Here is a 27,399-nt window from a genome sequence, read left to right as displayed (position 1 = left end):
GAAATAATCCTTCACACATAACTAGGGTTAGTAATGCTTCATAGTCTACTTAGAAAGTGAGTCAGACAGAATTTTCCTTAGAATGGACATCTTCAAATAGAGACTAGAAAAGCCAGTTGATGACAAATGTATTTAACAGGGAAGACCAGTGGGGAAATGAATTAAATAGGTCCCTTTTATTCTCAGAGGCTAAGTGTATTTTAGTTCAGATTGGAGTCCCCAGGACATAAATATATTGGCTAATTCTGGTCAGTTGGCATGGAATGGCACGTTATTGACATTCAAGCAACATGTCTGTGAAATATGGCCTCACTTTTACTTAGCTGGTGGCCATACTTTAGCTGACAACAGTCTCAGCAACAGACATTTTGACATAATCCTGTATTTGCTAATTGCTTTTTTCGTACTCTGGACATGGGAAGATTTAACCCTTTGGATGAGATAGATACCAGTAACTTCCCAACCAAGGTGGTCAGGGGATCATCTGATAAAGGAAAACCAAAAAATTATGTCTTAGAATATAAAGATAAAAAGAATAGAAAGTGGGGACTCAAAAAGATATTTGCGCACCCATGTTCTTAGCAGCGTTATTCACAATAGCCAAGAGGTGGAAACAACCCAAATGCCCATCGAAGGATAAATGGAGAAACAAAATGCGGTATATCTTTACAATGGAATATTATTCAGCCTTGAAAAGGAAGGAAATTCTGTCACATGCTACAACATGGATGAACCTTGAAGACATTATGTGAAGTAAGCCAATCACAACAGTCAAATATCGTATGATTCTACGTATACAAGGTTCCTAGAGTGTTTAGGTTCATAGACAGAAAATAGAATGATGATTGCCAGGGGCTGAGGGAAGAGTGGACTAGGGAGTTAGTGTTTAATGGCTGCAGAGTTTTAGTTTGGGAAGATGAAATAGTTCTGGAGGTGGATGGTGGTGATGGTTACACAATAATGTGAATGTACTTAATGCAGCTGAACTGTCTACCTAAAGTTGGTTAAGATGGTGAGTTGTATGTTATGTGAATTTTAACACAATAGAACACACACACACACACACACACACACACGCACACACCATAATGGTCTTACGTCAGTCAGAGCTGGAACACCCCACCCAGTGTAGTCTTATTAGCAATCCATGAATTTACATGTAAGGCATTGCACTGGAATAAATGTTCTCAGATATCAATCAAAATGACACTTTTCTCCTATTTCTGGTTTTGCTAATTCTGAGCCAAATGCCAGATCCAGCCCCTGACCCACCTGGGAGGTGACCTTTCTGCTGTGAGCCCTCTTTCCATAAGGGTGCACTGTGGTTAGGCCTGCTCAGCCTGATGTAGGCAGCTGTCACACAAAGAGGTGGGACCTGGTGAGCAGGGTGGCGTCCAGGGGGGCCGGAGAAGACTGCCAGGTCATCCACCTGCCATCTGGACTTCTCCTAATTGCTACCCCCTTAATGCACAGGAGGTCTATTGACGCTCAATATCACACCTCTGGGGTGCCTCACGCCTTATAATTTACTAAGTGCTTTTACACAGGCTGTTATTTAATCAGACAGCTCTGTGAGGCATCTGTTATTATCTCTAGGCATCTTGTCCAGGCCTCATAGCTGGTCATAGAAAGATCTGGGCCTCGCCCGAAGCCTCTGGTCCAAGCCCCAAGTTCTTTCCTCCACAGGCTGCCAGCCCAGAGTTGCCCCGAGTGGGTTCAGGGTGGAGCTCTGCAGGCAGGCACTGAACACTCCATCAAGATTCGCTGAATAGACAAGTGTGGGTCTCAAGCACAATTTTCTGCAACTCTTTTCTCCACTCCCAGTGCTAGCTTATGTCCACAACAGCTGGGGGACCGGGATGACTTCGCCAGGTCCTAGCTTGAAACGCCTTGAAAATACCTGGGTTGCTACAGATTGGGCAGTGTGGATGAGAAAGTCAGAGGCTCCTGACACACACTTAGGGACCATCAGGCTGTTAACCAACGGGGAGGAATACGTACTCTGAATACTCAGTTAGATACGTGTGGAGCGCAGCCTGTGCCCTCCCCTCCCTTCTGCTTTCTGTCCCTGCTCTCTTTCGCACACACACACACACATGTGCACATGAACACGTGCACACGTGAGCATGTGTGCCCAGGCACAGGTAGGGACACGTGCTCACACACACACACACACACACACACACACACACACACACACACATTCTTTCCTGAAATGACTCTGGACAGCAGGAAAGTCAAACCTTTCTACTTCTCTGTAAAAAAGGTCAAAAGAACACCTTCGAGCCACAAGACCTTCCTTCCCATTATGTCAGGTTAGGTGGCTGCATGGCCCTCACCATTTTCAGGAGGAAACATTGGGCAGTGTCTTCCCTGAACCGTCACTCCAGCAAACAAATTCAGGTCGCAGGGACTGCAGAGTTCATTCCCAGAGCATGAACTAGGGTCCTCAAATACCATGAGGACTTCACTCACAATGTCCTGTGTAAGGTTTGTGCCCCAAACCAGCCACCTGAATCTCTGTTGTCAGCTCCTCACAATCGGGAATCTCCCTTCTCAGCCAGAGGCCTCTTCCATAAAGAGGTTAACTCAAGAATGAGAAAGAACACTCAGAGCTTGGGAGAGCAGAACAGCCAGGAATGGGTGTGTTTCAGTGAGTCAGCGAAAAGAAGAAGGGAGCCCAATGTCCGACCTAACACCACCATTTGAATTTCCAGGTGTTGTGGGGTTTTTTCATGTTGGTTTCACAGACGTTTATGTTTGTGGAGAAGACTGTATTTGCTACAGGACGTTGCTGTGTCCATTTATCCAGGTAATAAAAACCATCGGCCTGAAATCCTTTTTGGAACAAGAAGGGCTATAAACAAATAAGCAAATGGTCCTAAATGATCGGGGGGATGGCGAGGGCTGTTTCAGAAAGGGAGCATGTGGGCGAGCCCAGAGCTAATGCTGCAGAACAGTGTCTGCAGGGGCTGCTGGCTTCTGCAAGGCTGTTAGGAAAACACATACAACTTCCAAATAAATACAGCACATCCTGGCAGGATGGGTGAGGAGCCATCGTTCTCCTCCTGAGTGCCCACTCTGTGCTTGGGGTTTTCAGGGAAGTAAGAATGCTATAAGGAAGAATTAACTCAGGAGTTCCTGTACTGGGCTGGATAGTGTCCCCCTACAACTCATGTCCACCTGGACCCTCAGAAGATGACCTTGTTTGGAATCAGGGTCTCTGTAGATGTGATCAAGTTAAGATGAGGCCATATTAGATTAGGGTGGGCTCTAAATCTAATGGCTGGTGCCCTGATGAGATGAGGACAGGCACACACAAGAGAGGTCATGTGAACACGGAGACAGAGATGGGGGTGATGCAGCTACAAGCCAAGGGACACAAGGAGTGCAGGCAGCCACCAGAGGCTAGAAGAGGCCAGGAAGAGCCTTCAGAGGGATTGGGCACGGCCCTGTAGACACCTTGGCTTTGGACTTCTGCCTCCAGAGCTGTGAGAGAATAAAGTTCTGTTGTTTTAGGCCTCCTACTTTGTGGTGATTTATTATGGCAGGAAACTCACAGGAAACTCACACAGCCCCTTTCTGGCTAGGAGCTGTTTAGGTTGGGAGAGATGGGCCATATAAGAACCAAGAAGTTGGTCAAATTCTTGGCCCTTAAGTTAGGAGTCGAGGGCCAGGAGTAGGACAGAACTCATCTTGAAAGAAGACTTGTTGAGCCAGTTTTATTATGTTTGTTTGTTTGTTTGGTTTCGTTTGGTTTTCTGCCACCTGAGAAGAGAGTGAGACTTTTCTGGGCTCAAGGAGGAAAGAGAGCAGCATCAGAGTGAGGCTCTGGGAAGGGGCCCGGTCCCCTCTTCCTGGTCTCAGGGTCAGCTCCACAGATAGGCAAGGTCACCCTAAAAGTCCTGGCTGAGTTGGGGGTCTGTAAGGAGAGAGGGTTGCTCTTCTGGCTGCCCAGGTGGCAAGGCATGGAGGAGAAACAGCAAGAAGCATTAGGTTTGGGACTTCTGATATCCAATACAGGCTTTATGTTTGCAGGAAGACAGTGCTCTTGAAGGCCAGGCATTGGCAAGAGATGATTTTCAAAATTCTTTTAGTTCCTATTACCATGTAAATATCCAGGCCTGGAGATTTGATCTCCGAGGTTCATATAACCCAGAAAACCCAGGACACTGCATACAAGTCTCTGCCATGAGGAATGTGGGAAACGTAATTATTCCAGTCCTGGTGGATGAGGACAAGAAAGGACGCTGGGGAACGGGAAGCCAGGGGTCACATACGTTTGCTCAGTTACCCCCAAATTGAACATCCTGGGGGACCCTAAGGAAAAGGGGGTTTACTTCTGCTCTTTGTTTGGAATCCTTGGAGGAGACAATCCCATCCCAACATGGGGGTGGATGGGAATTGGGGAGCACAACGTGGTTGCAGGAATGTGGGATGGATGAACTCAGTCAGGATTCCCAAGTGCCTTCATGCCTCTGCAGCATGGAGGGACCCAGGGATCCTCACATGTCCCCAAAGCAGGTATAGCATGCAGCCAAGAGTCCTACTGGGAGCCAATGGTTGTGAGGAGCCCGCCTTGGTCAGGGGGGGAGTGGGTTATCTCACCAGACCTTGGGTGGGAGCTCCAAGTGGCGTGGTCACATGAGAGAGCCCCCAAGGCTAGGCCTTCAGCCCCTTTCCTTTGGCAGGGGCATCACCTAGATGCTCAAAAGTCCCACGTGGTTGGCTACCTGTCACCTGCTCACCAGGACCAGCACGGCTTCCTGGTGGAAGAGGCCAGTGCAGGGACTGGACGAGGCCAGGAGACCTGTCCTCTCCCCGTGGGAACCTAGAGCCTCCCTGGGCACTGGCTGCCATCTGGGACATGAGGGTGGGGTGGAGAGAAAAAGCACTGATGAGCGTTGAACTCTACCAATAAATATTTCCCTAATGCAGCCCATTTTGATCAAAAATGATTGTTTCAACCAGAAAGGATGGAGATAATATTAATGACAAAGTCCCCTCTGCGACCGTGGGGGAGGGGCTCACGAGGAAGAGAACTAAGGAAGCTTCGTGGCCCCCGTACCCCTGAATGGGAGAAGTGACTGTGAGTTCCACCACCGAGGCATGGAAGGATGACGGTTATGGGCTGAGCTGTGTAACCCCCCCGCCCCCCAATTCCTACGTTGAAGCCCTAACCTCCAGCACCTCAGAACGTCTCCGCAGTTGGAGACGGGAGCTTTAAAGGGGTGACTAAGGTAAAATGAGGCCAGATGGGTGGCCCTGACCTAATGTGACTGGTGTCCTTAGACACAGCCACAGAGAGGAGACACAGAGGGAAGGCCACGTGAAGACAGAGGCACAGGTGAGAGTGACGCTGCCACAAGCCAAGGGACACACACAAGGAAGGCTGGCCACGACCGACGGACCGACTGGAAGCTGGAAGAGGCAAGGTGGGATTCTCCCTTAGAGCCTCGGAGCGAGCACGGCTCTGCTGACAACTTAGCTTCCGACGTTCGGCCTCCAGAACTGAGAGAGAATAAATTTCAGTTGTTTGAAATCACCCAATTTGTGGTACTTTGTTAGGGCAGCCCTAGGAAGCCAAAACACACCTGTTCTGTAGAAATCAAGGTTTCCGAAGGAGGGAGCTCAATCTAAGCGGATTTAGAAGCCTTTCTCCTGAGAGCAAGTTCCTGCATGTTTACCACCAGGTGGGAAATCAGGGCACAGGGGGCCTCAGGGCCCCTCCCCAGCACCTCCGGCTCCCCCTTCCCAGTGTAAATCATCTGACCTGCAGCCCTAAGAGCAAATGCGCCTCATTTACTCAGGGCTCCCTCTACCCAATCGAGGAGGGAAAAGAGACCCAGGAAACACAGGCTTTCTTTGCTCTCCTACAGGAAGCGGCTCCATGTTGGTTTTCTTTTCTCTTCCCTTTGAATTGATCTTTCATATCTCCAATAACTCTTATCTTTCAGCAAACTCAGGCAGGCCCAGCCAGAGCTGTGAAAATACCGAACTTCAAAGGTTTTTCACAAATCCCCTAAAAGGCCTGACCTCAGCCCAGGAAAGCCGGAACGAGGCCGAGAAATCACTCCTTATTTCATCGCCATGTAACCGAGACGTTGTTCCCCCTCGCAGGTCACATCTGTCACCTTAACTGCCCCCTCCGGCGTTCCAACCATGTCGAGACACCTGCGTCATCCACCCTGCAAGGACTGAGTTATGAGCCAAGCTCCCAATCTGCTGCCAGCGACGTGGAAATTATTCCAGGAGCGCCATCGCTGGGGTGGCCTCGTGGAGTCTGTGGTTTAATTTCCTTTGCTGCTTTCAGGGTCCTATCGAAGGAAATTGATGGAGGTGATGCTTCTCGTGGTGGTCACTCTTCAGCCCCAGCCACTTGTGGCGACAGCACAATGGCATTGTTGACAGGGAGGGGATGATTTTGTGAGCCAGAGAAGTGTGAGTGGGGAGAGAAGAAAAAAAGTAAAATAATAATAATAATAATAGTAATAATACTGCCTTCCCTCTGGTCCTGGAGGCGTAAAGGTTGACCTTTCCTTCCACATGGAGTCTGATTTTACTTCTCTTGTCTGGATTGAGCTACTAGAGGCCAGTAGGATCACCAGTGGGAAACACAGTCGGCGGCCCAGGTTGGTTGAGACAAACGAGAGATTTCCAGTCTTAAACAGGATACGTGCATTTAAGTTCCACAAACATGTGGTGAGTATATACTGAGCATCGTTAGGTGATGGGAACGTGAAATCTGATGAGACTGACAGCACACTCTCTTCCCCACCCCCCAGATAAGACACACGCACAGAAACTAGCTGTAGCATAAGGCAGGCCAGAGAAAGGTGGGAGCAGCCCTTAGCTGGGTCCTTCAGTTCCAACAAAGAGACGATCAACAAACCTCAGCTCTGGATTGGGACCAGTCCAGACGCTGCGGCCGCCTGTGCAGCGTCAGCGTGTACATACGTGGACCTCATGGGGCTGAAATCCAACCAGGGCTCAGCTGGCCAAGCCTTATTCCCTGTTGGAGGGGTCATGTCCTTTTCTTCAAGTGGCTCACTCAACAGGGGCACTTTTTGTAATTCAGCCACCCAGACAGGGGTGTCTTTTTACAATCCACCCACCTGGATGAGGCGCCTTTTTTCCTGATTTGCACAGTCTGGGTGTGCATGAGTGGCCCTGATATAACAGAAGGGCAACCTTTGTGTGGTTGCTTTTAGGAAATTTCATGGAGGGAGGGGGAGAGACAGAGAGATGGTATCAGTGATGGCATGCCTCGAGAAGTAAGTGCCATAACACACACTGGTTTGGGGGTACAGGGGACTCTGAAACTCGTGGGAAACTAGACTTTAGAGTTTTCGTGTGAATGGGGGCCATTCTGTCTTCAGCTTTCTCCAGTTCTGAATTTATAGTGGAAGTCCAGGACTATAATTTAGTGGGGGAAATGTGGGCATGGTGTTTTCTCTTTGAAACAACCCCACATCTAAATGGAAAAACAAGGCCTGTTCTTTACAATCACTTGGTACACATTTAATAACCAGAAAAATTCTTTCATTTCCGGAGGAGGCTCAGAAAACTTTATTAAGCGTGTGGCTACTGTGTTATCTGCTTAGGAAATCGTGGAAGAGGGAATAAGAAGGTGTGCAGGGAATTCAGAGTGGGGGGGGCTGCTGAGTCCACCACTTCCTCCTCAGGGGACTTGGCCCCTTGTCCTCAGGGGACACTGTTGGAGGGAGATCCGATGCCTACGGGATCCCTGGGGCTCAGCCCTGCCTCGGCGGACTCTGCCAGGGCCCTACCATTCTTGACTCCCAAGACACTTGTCCTCACTTTCTTTTCTTCCTCAGGTCTCCTGCATAAGTTTCCGGGGACTGCTCTAACAAATAACCACAAACTGGGTGGCTTAAAGCAACGGAAACTTATTCTCTCACAGTTCTGGAGGCTGAACGTCGGAAATTAAGTTGTCTTTAGGTCCACACTACAAGTCCAAGATCAAGGCGTTGGTAGGGTTGGCTCCTTTTGGGGTGCTCACAGGGAAACATTTGGCGTGCTTCTCTCCCAGCTTCTGGTGGTTGCCCGTAATCCTTGGTGTTCCTTGGGTCGCAGATGCATCACCCTGATCTCTATTTCTGCCATCATCCTCCTTTTCTGTGTGTCTTTTCTCCTCTTCTTATAAGGACACCAGTCATATTGGAGTAAGAGTCTACCTTACTTCCGGATGGCCTCCTCTCAAACCTCCTAATTCCATCTGCAACAGCCCTTTTCCAAATGAGGTCACATTCTGAGCTTCTAGAGAGGACATGAATTTGGAGACGGGGACACTATTCAACCCAGTACACCCCCATTCGCCAGTGACATTGAAATCCATGGCATTCATCCCTGGCAGCTCTAAGCCTCACAGCTCAGCTCATCTCTGACGGCACCTGTCCCAGCAGCTTTCTCTTCTGTTCCAGAAGAAGCCCTTCTCTTAGCATTCTGCTCCTTGTAAGAAATCCATTCGCCCTTTACCTACTGAAGCAAGACTAAACTCCACCTGAGTTTTCAACACCCCTCCGCACCCCAGGACATGCATCGTCCTACTTGATGTGTTTCCCACCCTCCACATCTCCCAGCTCCTGCCCTTCTCTGCCCTCTGTCCACCACACCCTGGTCAGACTGCTCTCTTCCTCTCTTCCAGGTGGCCCTTCCTTCCTCACAGTGCTGCTTCTGCCCATCGGGTCACTGTGCTGGCACACAGTAGGTCTCCGTCCATGCTTGTTCCATGGAACGGGATTCCCTGCCCTCTTTCTGGTTCCAGCCCTGAAAGTGAGGCTACATGGAAGTCACTCCACCTCTGAATTCCCTGCTGCTTCTCCAATTCACTGGTATTTCCCCAACAAGCCTTTACCCTCGGTAGGTTTTAGGCTTTTTGAAAACCAAGATGATGACATAGCTTCTGCCCCCACCGCAAAATCCAGGGACTAAGAAGATTCAGTAAGTTTTCACTTAAAACATACAGAGAGGCAGCCCTTTTGCTCTATGGGCCTGGCTTCCTACAGAGAATTAGCCATTAGGGAGTGAGTCCATTTGGGACGTGAGGACAACACAATTGGGGTTAGACTCGAGTTGTTGTATACGTGTTTAGCATTTCTGAAGGTGGACCTGGGGTTGCCTGTTTTTGCACCTGTAGGGTTGCTGAAAGGTAGGTTCCAGGGCTCCAGCCCACACCTACTGAATCAGAATTTGAGGAGGTGAGTCTGGGAGTCTGTGTTCCTGCGTCAGCCCTGGCCCCAAACCAGGCAAATCTTATGCATGGTAACGTTGGGAATCATGGATCTAGACATGTGGGCAATAAATATTGATTCTAGATGCACTAGTGGAGCTGAAGATAAACTTATAAGTGACTTCTTATAGCTCATGGAGCCAGGGGGCAAAGCCAAAAATGGCTTTTGCTTCCTAGGTGATCAGTTGCTTCCAGGTGTGCCACGGTATCCCAAGGCAGAGTGACATTCTCACAAAACCGGGGACAGTTGGGAGAATCTGGGGGTCTCCTGAGTGACCTGTGGACAGTGTGGAGCCCAGAGTCTGCCCTGGCCACAAACAGGGTCACCCTGTCTTCCCATCCTGGTTCCCCCAAGGGGGAGAATCAGAGCTGCTGCTCATTTATAATATTTGCCTTGCTTTTGGAAACACCTCAGGGCAACTCAGGATAGGTTTTCACAGCGGTGTTTGACTTGGCTTAGTTGCACAGTTCCCGCTTTTTAGTCTATTTATTGCGTTAGCACACGGCCCCATATCCAGGAGCCCAACACCAGGCCTAACAGAAATCAGGGGTAGGCAATTGAAAGGAAACGTTGGGAGGTGCTGAATTGTACTTGCCCATACCACCTTCTCGGCCTGGAGTAACCTGAGGTCAGGCTGGGCACCCGGCTGCCTTGGACTTTGCAGCCTCCGACCTCTCGCTGCAGCCTGGGGACAATATGACCCATCCAGCCACTGACTGACCTACAACAGGGTCCAAAGGATTATTTCCCCAGAAGGCGATAGAGTCCATTTTTTTTAAAGCTTTTATTTTGCTTACGTATTTACTTCTCTTTTATAAAATTTAACTACCTTTCAATAATAAATTGCTGATCCCTCTTCATGTTTATGCTCAAGCTTCAACTAGATGTCACATTACGTTTTAATATTACATCCAAGGAATCCAAAAGGGGCTAAACTATTTTTTACACACGGATCCCATGCCTCGACCTTGCCCTGCACAGCTGCAGAGGCTGGGAGAGGCGGGCCGGGAGGGGTTAATGGTACTATGCTGCCTCGAAGGTGCTGGAAAACACCATCTCCTGACTTTTTGCAATGAGCTAAAAGCAGGAAGAAGAAACGACCCTGAGTAACAGGCATTGCTATTGCACTGGCTGCCTATTACGCGTTCCATGTTTACAAACCACTCTTATGTCCACAATAGCTGAAGTTGGTGTTGTTACCCCAAATGTGCCTGTTGGGGACCAAGAGATTTGGTGACTTCAGTGACTTGCACAAAATTCCAAAGTTAGCAAGTGGTAGGGCCCAGAAATGAACTGAGGCCTTGCTTCTCCAAGCTGTTGCTCATCAAATACTATGTGGATTCTTTACGTGATCTGATGAGGCGTCTCACATTCTACTAGAATTCTACCAAGGTTAAGAGCAATTGGGCAATCCATGTAGTATGCTTAGGGGGCAGTCCTGGAATTTGCAGAGTTCACTCTCAGCCAAGGAAAGAGGATTCCAAGGAAATGATATCGTAGGTATTTTTTTTCCTTAGTGGATAGACTTTGCTACAGAGGGTTATGGTCTGTTAAAGGTATATCACTGTGACATCTTATAAATTTTATAGCTACTGTCTTACACTTCATCAGCATTCCTGATCTTGTTGTGGTGCTCACTTCAAACAACGCTGTGTGAATAAGGATGGAAGAACCAAATGCGAGCTGTACGTTATTGGAGCACACGTTAAGTGATAATGTTTTGCGGAATAATTTTTCTCTTAAGTATCATGATTTTAGTGTTATCCATTATTGCTTTAATAAGTAGAGTTTCTTTGCATTCATAATTATGATAGTTATAAGAAACAAGAGTTGTTTACTATAAAACAAAACACTGACTATTTCTCAACAATTAAAAAATCTGTATAATCTTGAAAGCATCTGGCTTGAATGAAGGAAAAAGTTCTCAGCCCAGGCTGCACATTAGAATTGAAAAGCTTGGGAAGCTTCTGAAAATTCCTAATGTGTGGGCCCTATTCCTAGACCAGTTGGACCAGATCTGAGAAGTGTGGTCTGGCCAGTTAAAGTTTAGAAAATTCTGCAGGTGATACCAGCATGTAGCCAGTGTTGAGAACTGCCGGGCAACTACAGACTTTTAAATTCATGGAGTTAAGTCTGTGTGACTAATATCAATGCATTAATGTATCATAAAGGACAAAGATCTACATTATGCATTACAATGAAGAGTTTTGAATATATACAATTAAAATATATGCAATGAATGTAATATATGCAATGAGTCAATAAGTTACATATACAAAATATATGCTCAATAAATATTACTAAAAATGACTGAATGAACATCCCACAAAGTTTCATATGAAAAATCCTATTTTGACGAAACTAAGATGTTAACAATTATAAGACGAAGTATCACTGAGAAAGAAAAAATTTTTTTAATTAAACTATGATATGCCATATATTACAAGACTCACCCCAATTTAAAAAATGTTCAAAACAAGAAAACAACTGAGTCTTATAATTGATGAAATACAGTACTTAAAAATTAACTGTATTTTTTCTTCCTAGTCGATTACAACTGTTGTATCACTAATTTCCACTAGATGCTGCTGTGATCTGCTACTTCAGGTCCCAAACGGAAATCTGAAAACCAGTTTTCTCAAAGTATTTGAAATTGAACCGGGCCGCCCCTTTGAAAGACAAAAGACTTAAAAATCTCATATTTTGAGAAGTCACTGCTTGCTATTTCCCTTGTATTAAGACCTATGGAAAGTATTTTACAAACTGTAAAATTATATAAAAAGTGAATTGAATTGTTTTAATGGCTTGATGCATTAAAAAAAGTACCATTGCTTCCTTTTTATCCACATGCCCAGATTTTACATTTCACTTGTCTGCAGTGCATTATAGAGAAGAGACAGTAATAAGAAGGCTGATGTTGACTTTAAATCAAATAAAAAGAAAAGCTTGCGGGAAACGATATCATGTCTCCTAATTTGAAGGCAGCAGATCATGGTGCTCTCTCTGCACACACGAACTCCTGCTTCCCACGACAGGAAAAGCTGAGTGGGAAGGGGAAGTGGGGTCCACAGGACAGGCCCCAGAGCTTAAACCCAAGCCCAGTATTAACCCTGGGGATTGACTCAGGGCTTCCATGGCTGAAAACCTGGACAACTTTCCCTGTTGGATGAGAATCGCTCTCCCAGCAAAATGATAGAGACTTTAGGGCCAAAAGGAAGCCTGCAGAAACTTCTGGAGAGGTGCATAGGGCAGTGACACTCAAACGGTTCCTGATCTCCAACTGTTCCCGAGACGAGAACAGAAACTGAGAGGAATTATTTCAAAACTTGTATAACAAAATAACAAAGTAATTTGGGTTGTTAAATCTAACAAAAATAAATTTGGCTTGCAGTTTGTATGTCTTTATTTTTCATTGTTTGAGTAATTCAGTATTTCTAATATTTTACACAAGTATCGGTCTATAAGAGATTGGAATTTTTTTTTTAAAGTAGTCTTTTAGTTCAGATAGCTTGGGAAGCATTACAGAAAGCCCACCCTGAGCTGTGGAGGGGGAACCCCAGAACAATGGCCTTATCGAACCCATTACTCTAATAATTTTCAAGTAGACAACATAGACAGAAAAGGGCTGAACAGTAGAAGCATTTTTATTGTGCAGGACAGGATGACTGGAGAAGTAAAAAGAAATCCTAAGAACAGCTCACCTCGGGAAGCCCCAGCCTCTGAGCCTGCAGTTGGCCTCTCACCCGAGAACTCCCCCAGCTCTTCAAGCCTCAAAGACTCTGCACCATCACCGCTCCCCCACCCCCCAGCTGCTCCCCTTGACCAATGCACACACAACAGCAAGCCTAAAATTGACCTTGGGACAAGAGGGACTCATGTGGCTGCAGTGAAAAGAAAATACAAACCCACTCAGAATTGCCCAAATCTTGTATATTTAGCTTCAGAAGAGAAACTCAGAGAGAAGTCTATAATTAAATTCCTTCTTGGTTTGCTCCAGCCCAAATCAGCTGACATTGACAGAAGGGATGCTTAAAACACCGTGGATTTCCATTTATGGATAACTGAGTTGGCCATTTTGCTTTTTCTAAAAAATGCCGGGTGGCATTGTCCTACTGTTAGCATCATTTTTTTGGAAAGCAATTTGGTAATAATGATCAAAATGTAAATTGTGAATACTCATAAACCAGCCATTTTTCTGCTAGAAAAAATATTCCTATAGTTATACTCTTAAAGTAAAAAGGCACCCATGACACAATATCTAATACATGTGTACTCTTTATGAGAGAGGAAAAAAAAACCTGAATAAAGCCAAACGTCCTTCAATAAGAGGCTAGTTAACTTACGGCACCCACACAATAGAACAGTATGCACCATTAAAAGAGTCAGTGCTTCTGTAGTCCTAATGCGGGTAGAGTTCCAAGGCACAATTTTAAGTAAAGGAAGCAAGTTGAAGTGTCACGGTACAGTATGATCCTATTTGTGTAAAAAGGAAGCATATGCATTTCGGTCATGCAGAGAACTTTTCCAAAAGCTGTTTAAGCAGCTGTTCACAGTGGTCACCTCCGGGAATTGGAGCTTAGTGTCAAGACTGGGGAGAAGTGCTTTCATTTCGAATATCACACCCTTCTATACTTTTTAAAAAAATATGTATTAATTTAATAGGTAACATAGCACCTATTGCAGAGTATCAAGAGTTACAAGAACTGGCAACTATCAGTCAGCTAAAGATATAACCTAAAACAAGGGGTTGCATAAAATGGTCCTGCTCTAACGGTCAAGAGACATCAACAAAGAAAAAACCACAACTCGTAGATTGTTCTTATCCATGGCCGATGAATATTTTTTGGTAACAGGCAGCACCAACCACAGGGGACCCCATAAATCCAGTGGAACGTGTGTGGGAAGGGACCCAAGGCTTCCAGGCAACACGGACATCACCAGGTGAAAAAGCCCAGCGACAGCTGCCCAGGTATTTAATTATTATGTGGAAATGGAATGGGAAGAAAGGAGATTGGGTTGGTTAAGTAAGTGAAAAATGGTTGCCTGGCCTTGCTTCATAAATAGGGGCAATGTCTTAGCTACCGGCGGTGCTGTTACCGTTTACAAATGGGACACACACATTTCCTATTAAATTCTACCCCACACAGTGCCAATGGTTGTGATACCATTGATTTTGGAAACACTTTTCTTAAACTTCACATATAACTACAACTACCACTACTACTACCTCCACGACTACTACCCCTGCCCCACACTCTGCACTCTCGTCCATGAGAGCTGGGGAAGGGGGATCCCTTCCACTTTGGGGCCTCAGCACAGCGCCCTGTGCTGTAAACCTCTAAGCTAAGGAGTACTTCCAGTGCTGTCTGGAGTTGAGTGTGTTCGGCGCTGCTTACTCTTTGGCCCTTCTTTCTGCCACTTATTTCATGATCTAGGTAACAGATTTGACCCATAGTTGCATGTCAAAGGTGTTCCAGCGATCATTCTGGACTCAAAGAGACAAAGGAAGAATGTTATGCTGGATGTCAGAAAGCCAGTTTCCAGGCAGCTCAAGTTGCCTTCACGAAGTGGTGGAGGAAGCAGAGGGTGACGTATGGGGAGCCACGGGGGACAGGTGGAAATTCTTTGCAACTGTAATGAGTGTCATAAGCAGCACTGCAAGCCTGGGAGAGATGACCAAGGGCATGTGAAGGGCTGTCAAGGCAGACACCAGAACTAAGCTCATAAAGACCCAAAGAGTAATCTTTCCCAACTTCTGGGCACCTTCTATGTCACGGCCTGTCTGACATATCTTGGGAGGCCCCAGGTTGCCAGGAGTAGTGGGCAGGGGGCAGGCAAGCACAGAACCACCCTCTACAGGAACCTCTGAGCGCTCAGGCCTCCCAGTGCACTTGAAAAGAAATCATGTTTCCTGGCCGCCAGGTGGGCCAGATTAAGGGCTGCAACATCTTTGAAAACGGTAGCAAGATACAGAGACGTTAGTCTTTTCCAGACTGCCCTCAAGGGAAATAGGGAGGGAGCGGGAAGGCATACTTGAATAGGGCCTGGAATGAGGCGCTCTGAGGGCATCACCAGGGTATTGCCTGCTGACACAAGTTGGTGCCCTCAATTGGGGGCTTTTGTTTTGCTGAGAGGGGGCTGCAAATTTTGGGGCCACAAATGAATTCTCTGAGGTGGGGGAGAAGTTGAGACTGCCCCCCTTCCCAAGCCTTTCTTCCTGTTGAGCCCTTCCTTTATTTATTTAGAGTACCCAGCCTTTCCTCTAAGTAAATATTGAACAGATATTTTAAAAGCACCCATTTAAACAATGTCAAATTGTTTTACTGTCTCCACCTGGCCCTGGGCACGGCTGTTGTGCTTCCTGTGTCATGTCCTGACTTTCTTGGAGGAGTAGAAGGAGGCCCTGGCCCTGCTTGTGGGGGACACAGGCACTTCCGGTGTCAGCCATGTTGGGAGGAGGCCGAAGGTCATACCAGAAACCCACAGGGAGAAGGGCCTGAGGTCTTACTTTGGGCTAAATAGGAGAATGGTAGAAGTTTGGCCGTGCTGTTTTCCACATGGAAGCAGTTGTCGAGACGGGATGGGATTCTTTAGGTCCAGAGAAAGGGAGCCACGGTGAGTTGGCTGAGCTATCTATTGAGGGTCTCCCATGAAGAAGATAAATGTGGTGGTGGGAACAGAGTCACTGTTGAGAGGTAGTGCTGTCCTACAGAAATGTTCTCTCTGTAACAACCTCAGAAGTCCAGAGGTTCCTCTCTTGAGGAAAGCAGTACTCCCTCCCTTGAAGCACGGGTTTTAGATTGACAGCTTAGAAACCAAAGTCTGTTTGCCCATCACCTACACAGGCTGGCAATCCCCAAAGAACTGAAAGATTTCGGGCCCTACTGTGGATATGCTGCATCCCCTTGGGTGTCACAGCAGATGTCCAGCCGCTACTACAGCAAATGGTACCAACACCCAGAGCCCGGTTACAGCCAGGGCTCAGTTAGATCCTTGTTATCCTCAGATGTGGTAAGCACAGCTGTGGGTGCAGGCCCGGCAAGCAGAGCTTCCAGGACATTCTCCCACCAGTCAGACTGGAAATACCGGAAAAGCAAAGGTAGCTGCCCTCAGAGGCACTGCTGGTATTTTCTTTCCTTTTGGCCAGTTCAGTTTTAACTAGAAACTAGAATAATAATTATAATGATACATGTTTACAGATTTTAACTATTCCCTTGGAGTCCTCTTTTTGGGGAAAAGCATTCTACCCACCTCATACATCAGGAAAACAAGAGGCCATATGGTCTGGCTGGGCTGGGTGGTCGCAGGTGTCAGTAGGAGAGCGGAGACCTGGACTTCGACAGTTCTTGGCTCCTTGGCCTGTGTCCAGATTGCTGGGCCTTGCACCCCCTAGAAAGGTAACACATGAGAAATTGAAGTGGACCAGACCATAAACTATCAGGAGCAGTTGGTTCTAGTTAGGAGGCTGGCCCCATGGCTCTGCCTCTGCCTGTTTCTCTAGGAGAGACAGGCTTGGAGAGGCGGAAAGCCCATTTCTCCAGGACTGTTTTGCCCATCTTTAGTGACCAGTTAAAACTAAACACTCTGTAGAGAAAACTCCTCTTAAAAGAAAACTCCAAGTTGCTGGGAAGGTTTCATCTTTCCCTTTTGAATCCCAAGTTCTGCTGCCATATAAATCAATGTTGCCCTGAAAAAATATTTGTCTATGGAAACACCTACATGGGGTGTTGGGGACACCAGTACCAGGGCATGGGGTGGAGTATGGTACCCCCAGCCAAATCCCTCGGGTCGTGCTCTGACTTACTTATAACAAACCCTCTTAATCATTTTTAACAAGAGTTATCTAGGTTTTCTCCTGACTCTGTCTTCTCTGCCAGCAATGTTTGTGTCAACAAACTAGGGTGAGGTGGTGGATGTAGGTGAAGGAACAAGGAACAAGGGTAATCAAGGTATTTGATGGTCATGGCTATTTAAAAGTAAGGAAGGTGGTAGAAACACAGAGGGAGGCAGGTCGGGAACCTTCCAACCCCAACAGAGGAAGACATACGCGTATATAAAGCATGCAAGTCAGCAAAGAAATCCAGGCTGTGTTACCAGAGAAAATAGTTTGTATCTTTTATAAGTGAAGAGCTTTGGTCAAGCATGATCCTTTCAGAGTATATCAAGGCAGATTACCAGCCCTGTTTGGAAGCATAGCCTTGCCATTTCAACGGATTTTCCCTCCGAACCCATCACAGGCATTTACTTAGTCTTGATTACATGTTGTCCAACTCTCAAATGTGGACACCCTATTTCCCCAATTTAATTTTAGTCTTCTTAGTGATAGGGACCAGAGTTTTCATAATCAATATTAATAAAAATGATTGATCAAAAAGTTTTCCCTTGTGTGTTATTAGCCAAGGGACATAAAGTAATTTCAGAAGCCTCATTCCTATTGCTTGATTTCCTTTCATCATTCCAGGTTTTCTGTTGAAGTCCAATTTCTGAGAGTCCTCCCCAATGCAAACAGCACATCTGGGAGACAGGTGTTTCTTTTCTTTGCTCCTTCACAATGGTAATTTCTTCGGCTACTACAGGAAGCTTGGCAGATTCAGAAGTACAAGGTGCCCACCAAGGTCTGAGATGAGTTCACTGACGCTATCAGCAGGTCTGAATGCCAACATCTGCTTAAAGTGTGATTGCTCTGAGAGGTTCATCCCTCCCCAAATTTGGTTGGCCTGTTTTGAGGTGAGAGCCTCATACTGAAGTAATTTCTCCCCACCAAAGGGTTTAGAATAAGTTTAGTTGTAATCTATTTTATGTAGTTGTGACTGCCTCAAGAAACCTGAAAAGGGTTATTAAGAGTGTGTGTCTAGGCATATGGATAACTGTTCCAGCTCAACAGTCTGCGAACACCATTAGTAGCCTTTGAAATGGTTTTCCAGGAAGCACAGGCTGTTAATAACTCTGCCCGATGCTCCAGTGTGAGCCAAACTACGAGATAATGTATAACTTTGCAAGTAGCCCCAGCCCTTTGAATTGACAGTCTGCTCGGAGACTGAGAAGGTGTGCCATCCTGAGCCCAGCAAACGTTGCCAAAGGAACAGTGGAGCATTATCAACTCTCCCTAACTGGTAGATTGATTTGTCACTGTGTTGATAGACAAAAGAGTGGCCAACCGATAGACTGTGGTGCTGTGTCCCTTCCCCTGGCTCACCTCAGCCAGAAGGGCTGAGACAACTTTTACGTGGCCAGCGAGAGAGCATCTTTCCATCGACAATCATCAATTGACTTTCACTTTGTAAGAAAATACTGTATTAAGTGTTTGGAAATAGAAAAATATGCCCTCAGGTTGTTTATAATCTAACTGGAGGGACAAGACCCAAGATTGAAAAGCTAGTTAAAATGCAAAGCAATGGAATATCCACCGTATGGGATAATATTCAGTGTCTAAAGTGAGTGAAGTGGATCTCTAAGTATGGAGAACTAAGTGGAAAAATGCCAAGAGCTAAGTGGAAAAATACCAAGATACCATCTATGTAAAAATTAAAGCAAAGCACTTATGTATGTATGAACATATGCAAATGCATAAAGGGGACAGGAAGAGATCACACCAAAATAGAGTCAGAGTTTCCTTCTGGGGAGGGAAGTGAGATGAGCGAGGGAGGTGAAGGACACCTTTCATATTTTTACTCCTCGTATTTCTGTATTGAGTAAATTATTTAGAACAAGAAAATATTTATAAATTTCCTATGTAAAAAAGGAAAAGAGTGAAAAATCTAACAACAAAGCAAGTACATGAGGGATACCAAGGGGTGACCCCACAAGTAAGTACGGTAGCCTCACAAACTCTGCAACTCCCCCGAACCCCCTTCTCCTTGTCTTCAGAACCAAATTTTGCTCAGGAATTGGTGCATGTGTCTCAGACGATACCTAAAACAAAACACCGATAAAATCATGGTGGTCCCATCGCTCTGCAGTGGCTCCTTGAGCCTGATCGTGTGATACAACCAGGACCAATGAGATTTAAGGGGCTGTCCAAGGGGCTGCTGGGTAAAGTTTTTGCTCTTAAAGAGAAGATTGAAGGACATAAAGCATCTCTTCTTCCTTCCACTGGGTATCACAGTGTCTGGATGTGATTACTGGCAGTGTGGCAGCCATCTTGTGCCTCAGGGAGCTACCCTGGGGACCAAGTCAAATGCTGAGGATGCTGCTAGAAAGATGGTGAAAACCTGAGTCCTTGAAAACATTATGGAGCCACTGAATTAACCTACCCTGGAGCTGCCTCAGGACTTCTGTTCCAGTGAGAAGACACATTTTTCTTTTTGTTGAGGTGGGATTATCTGTTGCTTGCAGCCCAATGCATCCTAACTGACATACCAGTCAGCAGGAACCCTGTCTGAGGCCTCAAACCCCTTGGGCATATCTGGGTACAGTTGGGTCCTCAGGAGCATGCCCCTGGGCACTAAAACATACTCCCGAATGGAAGAGGGGTCACGAGTCCTTGTGGCTTTGGAGAGAGAGGGAGGCAGGGAACTCATTCTGAGAAAGGCGCACGCATTTCCCTGGCATCTCAGTGGCTGAGCAGGGCTGCAAGTGTGAGGTAGAAAGATATCCAACAAGTGGTCCCTCGGTCCGGTCCATGGTGTGTTTGATACACGTTGCTAACAGAGGCAGGAGGTGCACTTGGGAGAGCCATCACTACCTAAGGCTATTTGGCGGGAGTTTCCTTCCTGCACCCGTGGAGTAGACGCCCCACACCTCTCCTGGGGGAGTGGGAAAGGAGAACTTCCACAGTGAGTGTGGGGCTGGGGCAGCACCACAGCAGTGGGGTCCCAGCATTAGGGAGGTGGCTCAAAGCCACCCCACAATGGAGAGGAGGTGAGAAAGCGGGCAAGGGACCCCACTGCGGGGGTTCCCAGGACCCACCAAGAATTTCCCCCAGAGCAATGACGGTTTTGATTGGTTTGTAGAGGAGTCTATCTGACTTAAACTCCAGTGACCCCAAACTGCTGTGATTTAAAATGCTTTAAACTGGGATAATCTCTTGCAGTGTTGGAACGGGGCTCCTGAAAGGAGAACAAGGAAATTAAATCTTACTTATTGTGGTTGCTTCAGAAAGAGAGAGAGAGAGAGAGAGAATGGGATGATTTCTCAGTTAACCTGGTCCTCTAGAGGGGGTGGCTGGTTTCTACATGGGCTCTGAACACGAGCCCTTGCATGGAGGTACCTGTTTCCTTTCCAGGTCTCGCCTCCAGCTTGAAATCAATCACCCCACTCTCTTGGAGTGAAGTCAAGGAAGGCTTTGCTCTGAAATCTCGAACTCTGAGAGGGTGCAAAGCCCAGCCCCGACTTTGAAACTGATCTGTGGAACTTCAAGTGATGTGAAGGTGCTTCAGGGGCTAAAAATGCTCAACTCAAATTGCATTAAAAATGTTTCCCGAATCACACCCATTAAGATGGCGGTTGTACAAAGCAAACAAACAAAACAAAAATGAGAAACAGAAGCCCGGTGTTGGTGGGCGTGTGGAGAAATTGGAACCCTTGGGCACTGCTGGTGGGAATGTAAAGTGGTACAGCCACTGTGGAAAATAGTACGGAGATTCCTCAAAAAAATGAGACATAAAACTACCACAAGACCCAGCAATTCCACTCCTAAATATATATTCCAGAGAATTGAAGACAGGGACTCAAACAGATACTTGGACACCAGTGTTCATAGCAGCATTATTCACAAGAGCCAAAAGATGTGTCCAATAAATGGAATATTATTTAAGCTTAAAAAAAGAATGCAGTTCTGAGACATACCACAACATGAATGAACCTTGAAAACATTGTGCTAAGTGAGAGAAGCCAGACACAAAAATATTGATCTAGATATTGAACTACCTAAAATAGTCAAATTCTGTCTCTGACAGAAAAAAAGAGTAGTGGTTGTCAGGGGCGGGAGAGGGAGGAATAGGAGATATTTTTAATGAGCACAGAGTTTCTGTTTGGGATGATGAAAGAGTACGAAATACGAATGTACTTAATGTCGCTGAATTCTACACTTAAAATGCTTTAAAAAGTAAGTTTCATGTTACATGTGTTTTACCACAATTTTAAAAATGAAAAATTATAATTACTAAAAAACTATAAAAAACATTATAAACATTCCGGTGTCTAAAAATATGCTAACTGTTTGTCCATTGGAGACACCTGTGTATGAAATTGGATTTCCTTCTTGCTTTCTCTTTGTGCCCACCTGGGAATCAAGCTTCTTCCAGCATTTCTCTGAGGGAGTTTGCATCTATTGCAAATAAGCCAGTGGTGCGGAAGTTTGTATCTCCTGCATTGATCTTTTAAAAATTCAGATTTGATTTAATCCACTCACATAAAATTGTGAGAGCATAGTTATAACCTGCTCTTGTCACAGCATATGAGCCAGTTATGTAAAAACACCTCGTGATTTGCCCGATCAAGATATAGTATTTGTCGTTTATTGTAAGTTTTTGATGCTTCTTGTCTGACTTTTATATTTGCGAATAAGAATATACATTAGCATTAAATACTGTCAGTGGTTCTGCTTGGGAACAGAAACTTCCTTCTTTCTCCTCTTTCAAGCATCTGGACAGTTTAATCAAAGAGCACCCTGACAGAGCCATCTGGAACTTCCCCTTGAGTTCTGTACTCATCAAAATACACAAATGTTATCCATTTGAACTCGTAAAATAAAATTTTACTAGCAAAATACTATATTAGTTCCAAACATTGGGGTTTCAGTAAGATTCAACTTCCAAAAAGTTTCTGCTGATGAAAAAAATGATCACTGTATTTGCTCAAATCTCATTTGGTTCAATTCAGTGAACATTGATTCAAGCCTTTGTTCAATGATTAGCTGAGCATGCAGTGAGTTTGTGGGGGATGAAAAATAAAAGAGTGAAATTTAGATTGTCTGCAAGTTATTTTATATTTTAAATGGTTGGAAAAAATCAAACGAAGAGTAATATTTTATGACATGTGAAATAGTATATGGAATTTAAATTTCAGTGTCCATAAATAAAGTTTTATTGGAACACAGCCACATGCATTCATTTATGAATTAACTATGGCTGATTTTGCCCTACCACTGCAGCGTTGAGTAGTTCTGACAGAGACCATCTTGTCCTAAAGCCTAAACTATTTACTATTTGGCCCTTTACAGAGGAAGTTTGCCAGCCCCTGGCTTAGGCAATAGCTGTATCCATATGAAGTCTGAATACCAAGATCTGAGACACCCACCATTCATTTGGATGTTGCCAGCGTTTTGGTAGCCTTATCACAGTTGGTCAATCTGTATCAGTGCTTCTCTATCCTGGGATGAACCAGCCCCCAATGGGGCATTCAGAAATATGTGGGCATAGCTTTTGTTGTTACAACGATGGGGACACCATGGGTATTGACTAGACAGGAATGAAGGATCCAATAATGTATGGGACAGCGTTGCACAGTGGAGAATAGTTCTGCCTCAAATGTCAATGGCATATCCATTGGTAAACAGTGATCCAGACAATTACCCTGATGGTTAATTTTATGTATCAACTTGATTGGGCCAAGTTTCCCAGATAATTGGTCAAACATTGTTCTTTGGGCCTTGAGTAAAGCAGATGGCCCTCCAGGGCATGGGTGGGCCTCACCCAATCAGTTGAAGGTCCCATTAAACAAAGACTGAACTCCCTGAGCAAGATGGAGTTTTGTCAGCAGATGACCCTTGGACTTAAACTGCAACGTTTCTCTGAGTTTCCAGCCTGCTGGCCCACCCCGCAGATTTTGGGCTTGCCAAGACAGCAGAATGATGTGAGCCAATTCCTTAAAATAATTTATCTATCTATCTATCTATCTATCTATCTATCTATCTATCTATCTATCGTCTATCTATCTACACACACACACACACAGACACACAGACAGACAGACACACACACACACACACACACACCCTATGTGTTCTACTTCTAACTAATACAATTACCCAAGGTTTCTAATTTCTGGTCTGAAAGTGATTTTCAGTCTACCTATTCTTGTGCTGTACAAATTCACCCTTTTCCAATTTTCCAAATTTTAAAAGTGAGATAAAATTGCAAATTTCATCTTCTCAAATGATAAAAAAAATCTGTCACACTCCTGCTCCTAGGACTTTCATTCAACAACGTGGAGTTTAATTGAACAAATGTGTGTTGAACACCAGTGACACATTTGGTAGATGCAGTTAGGGTGTAATGCAAAGCTAAGCTATAGTCTCTGTTCCAATTTACTCAAAATTTAAAGAAGGAGCCTGATCGGTAACACGGTTCCGTGAATACCAGGCTGGTTCTGAGCGGCCCCACTACAGGAGTACAAATCGGGGCCTGCAGATGGGCTCATGGGAAGAATCGTAACTCCAAGCAACACGGCCTTGGCACTAGTGATGCTTATTTTTATTTTTCTTCTCCTTTTTCCTTTTGGACTATTGCTCTCCATTTTAGAATTGGTAAAAGCAGTGAGCTTTTCTGGTCCAGATTCTGACCTCTGACCCCAACTACCTTCACAGCAGGAGGACAGGACTTCACCCAATTCAGCGGCTGAAAAAGGAAGGTACTATCTACGTTGGTTACAAACCCCATTTGTACCTGGATGTAGCTAATTTTCTTTTCTTTGTTAAGACGTTCTTGTATTGCTTTTTCTCACCCAAAGTAACTGCACTATTACGTTCTCATGGTAAAGATGGAAACCATATGGCAAAGGAAGTAAAATGTGGAAATCTCCTGTTACATGCATCTCATTCTTTGTAGCAACAAAAACCTGTTGTCTGGTTAAGGCTTCTTTCTGGCTACCAGGGAAGGAAACCTGCTGACGTGGGTGCCACTGGCCAGAGCAATCAATTGCTTCCTCACTTCCAACCACTCAGTTTGGTACTTTTAAGAGAGTTCACCGTGTACAGAGTTGTGTGAGGACATCTGATTCGAATGTGACAGCCACAGACATCAGAGATGGTGTATCAGTTTCCTGGGGCCACTGTAACAAATGACCACAAACTAGGTGGCTTAAAACAACAGAAATTAATTTTCTCACAGTTCCGGAGGCTGAGTCTGCATCAAGGTGTTCGCAGCGCCTTGCTGTCTCGGAACTAGGGGAAGACCCTTCCTCACTTCTTCCAGTTTCGGGAGGTTGCCTGTGACCCCTGGCATTCCTTGACTTGTAGATACATCACTCCAATCTCTGCCTCTGTTGCCACATAGTGAAGGACATGTGTCCTGTGTCTCTGTGTCTAGGTCTAAATTGCCCTCTTCCTGTAAGTACATCAGTCAATGGATTATGGCCCACCCTACTCCAGGATGACCTCATCTTAACTGGATTACATTTGCAAAGATTCTGTATCCAAATAAGCTCACATCCACAGGTATCACGGATTAAGAGTTGAATATCTTTTTTGGAGGGGACACAATTCCACCCACAACAGATACAGGCTTCATACTTCTAAGCAATTCACCAGGAGCCACAATGATCCCACGCAAGACATAAGGAAAGATCCGAGGCCTGTCCAGCCCCACCCTCCACCATTCATTGTACATGGGTGCCATGGCCTGAGGCACTCATGGCCCCTGGGCAGAGAACAGAACACAAGCTGTCCATCTTTATCACACCTCAGACATGGGGCAGGACTGAGCCAGTATGCCTCTTAAGACACTACCCTTCTTTCAGCTCTCCCCTTGGAGCAGGCTCGCTGCTTTGTGGGCTGCTGCAGGAGACTGCTGACGTCAGTGTGCAAGCTGGTGAGCTGATGGCTCCAAAGGGCAGTGGCTTCGGAGAAAGGCCAAACTTTGTCAAAAAGCTGTCATTTCAGAAAGGAAGAGAAAAAATCTACCTTATTATTATTTTTCTTGATAGATGCCGAGTATCAAAGATTTAAAAACTTGGCTCTGGCCACAAAGTGTCTGAAAACAGAGGCTGTTTTGTACAGATCAGATTCTTCTTAAACCCCCAGGCCATCCAACGGGCTCCTGGCAGCTTCCGAGGTACCACGTGGAGGTGGCCAGGGGATTGCTCCGGGAGAAGCAGAAGGTATCACATGGCCGCTTCTGGAATCCACCTGGAGGAGAATAGACTGCTGGGGGGCCGTGGGGGGAGAGAACAAAGGTAGGGGGTGGGTGGGACCATTTCCCACAGGGGGCTTTGCTCCTTTCCGGCTCTCTGACACACATGAGAGGAGAGTTTACTGGTCTGATGAATATCCATTTAGTACAGAAATACAGCTTCAGACATACCGTCTTGTAACTAGAGCCACCCAAACCTCTGCTTCTGAATGTTCCCATGGCAAAGACACAGATTTTCACAACATTCCAAGAAAATCCTGAAATTGAGTCCTGTAGATTTTTTTTGGGGGGGAGGGGCAAATAAATAATATTCCATGTGTCACAGGTTGCATCTGTATGGGTTGGTATTTGGGGAGCAAGGACTGAGGTCCAAAGCTGGTGTTGGGGCTGGGGGGCTGGAATGCAGATGGGGGAGCAAAGCGACCCTGACAGAGATAGTGCTGGACTGGGGGCCCCCAGGCCGCCTGATGGGGGGGCATCAAGGAATGGAGGCAAGAATGTTTCCATCATCCCACTTCCCCGCCCCTCACCTCTGAAGGAAAATGTCAGCATTGTTGTGATTTCCCTACGAAAAATCATGTTGGAGAATATTTAATGTTTTACATACGAAGGCCAGAGGCTGCTTTCATGGCCTTAGGCTGTAGAATTTTCTATCAGTTGCAAAATGTCAGCTAAAAAAATCTCTCTTATTATATTAAGTTTATTCGTGCCTGAACTTTAAAAAGTAAGGCCTGCACCTCCAAACAAAATCTTTGCTCTCCTCTTTGTGGATGAAACTGATTCCCAAACTGAGATAATGGCAGGCTCGCTGGCACCTATGCTTATTATAAAATTCATCTTCTTTTCACGTCCAATATAATCAAGGCAGCCACACCCCACACTCAGCCAATTTGGCCTTTCTTTCCCCAATTCCAGACCCCACTTTGGGCGAGAAAACATGTAATTACACTGGTGGGCTTGGAGCCTGTCATGAAATAAAGTGAATCAGAACCACAGGGGAAGCTCAAATTGTGCACCCTGACTTGGCACACAGGTCCTTTCTTGTCCTTACTTATTAACTTCGGGGAGACACTGAGAGCTCTCCAGGATGGGCTGGCGGTGCAAACATTCTTGCCCCAGGCCCAGAACTCCCCCCACCCCACCCCGCCCCCACCCCGCCCCCACCAGAGCCTGTGGAGACAGGGAGTGCAGTCCTGCCCGGTCAGCTGCCCTCCTTTTCACGAACTCCAGGCAGCCGGCATCTGGAGGTCGCTGTGATATATGCCTTCCAGAGAACAGGATACAGATGCGCGGGGGCGGTAACCTGAGAACAGGGCGCGAAGATGCTTCTGTCCCGGAGTTCAACACATAAATTACAAACCACGATTTCAAATACGAAGGCAAGTATTGCCATTTCTCCCTCTCCCAAACTTTGACCTTTTGTACTCAAGGTCAGTTGGAGAGGAGTATAGCTGTTACCCCAAGAGGGCTTCTCATTCCATTTCAGCCATCTGCTGGGTGCCCAGCAAACAATGAGTTGGTCTGTCTCCCGTGACTAGGTCATGAACAGTGAGCGCCCCGCCTCCCCTGCCCTGGCATCGGCCAGGCACAGATCCCTCGTGTTCATGTCTGGTCTTTCCTGGGAGCCCAGAAGGAATTGGGCAGGGGAAGGGGAGCTGAGATGATATGCTCGCAGGCAGGCAACTGTCCATGACATTCAGAGATAAAGCCTGAGACCAACCAGGGCACTCGGCAGGGACCGTCCCCTCCCCACCCTGTTCTTCCCAGTGGCACTCACTGAGTGTACCCTCTCCTTACCCCACGCTTCCATCCTTCCAGCTCCAGGGAGCAAGGAGTGAGCCCGAGCGGGGCAGGAACTCCACAAACATGAGGGTCACATTCCCCGTGTGTATTTCTTCCCAGTGCCTTTGTGCAGAGCCAAAAGACTGCTTTAAATAACACATTGGTTTCCTGCACAGCTTGCTGTGGCTGTTCTATACTTTAGAAAGCACTGATCCATCTCTTGAAACTTCTTCTGGGCACAGCTAAGTGGGGTGTATGTGAAAAGGAACATTCTTAAGCTAAATTTTTTAGAT

The 27,399-nt window shown here is 46.0% G+C and overlaps 1 protein-coding gene across 2 annotated transcripts in view; it reads right to left on the bottom strand.

Annotated features, from left to right (window-relative positions):
- Window positions 1–27,399, bottom strand: part of CLDN14 (claudin 14) — a 94,948-nt gene that overhangs the window by 19,957 nt on the left and 47,592 nt on the right. For both annotated transcript variants that reach the window (XM_019730333.3, XM_019730334.3), the window contains exon 2: window positions 16,506–16,643. The gene's annotated coding sequence lies outside the window, so the exon portion shown is untranslated. The remainder of the gene's footprint in view (window positions 1–16,505; window positions 16,644–27,399) is intronic.

Source organism: Rhinolophus sinicus, chromosome 17, assembly GCF_057876585.1.
Source record: "Rhinolophus sinicus isolate RSI-liver-muscle chromosome 17, RSI-T2T, whole genome shotgun sequence".
NCBI classification, from domain to species: domain Eukaryota; kingdom Metazoa; phylum Chordata; class Mammalia; order Chiroptera; family Rhinolophidae; genus Rhinolophus; species Rhinolophus sinicus.
This window is presented reverse-complemented; position numbering and strand designations above follow the sequence as displayed.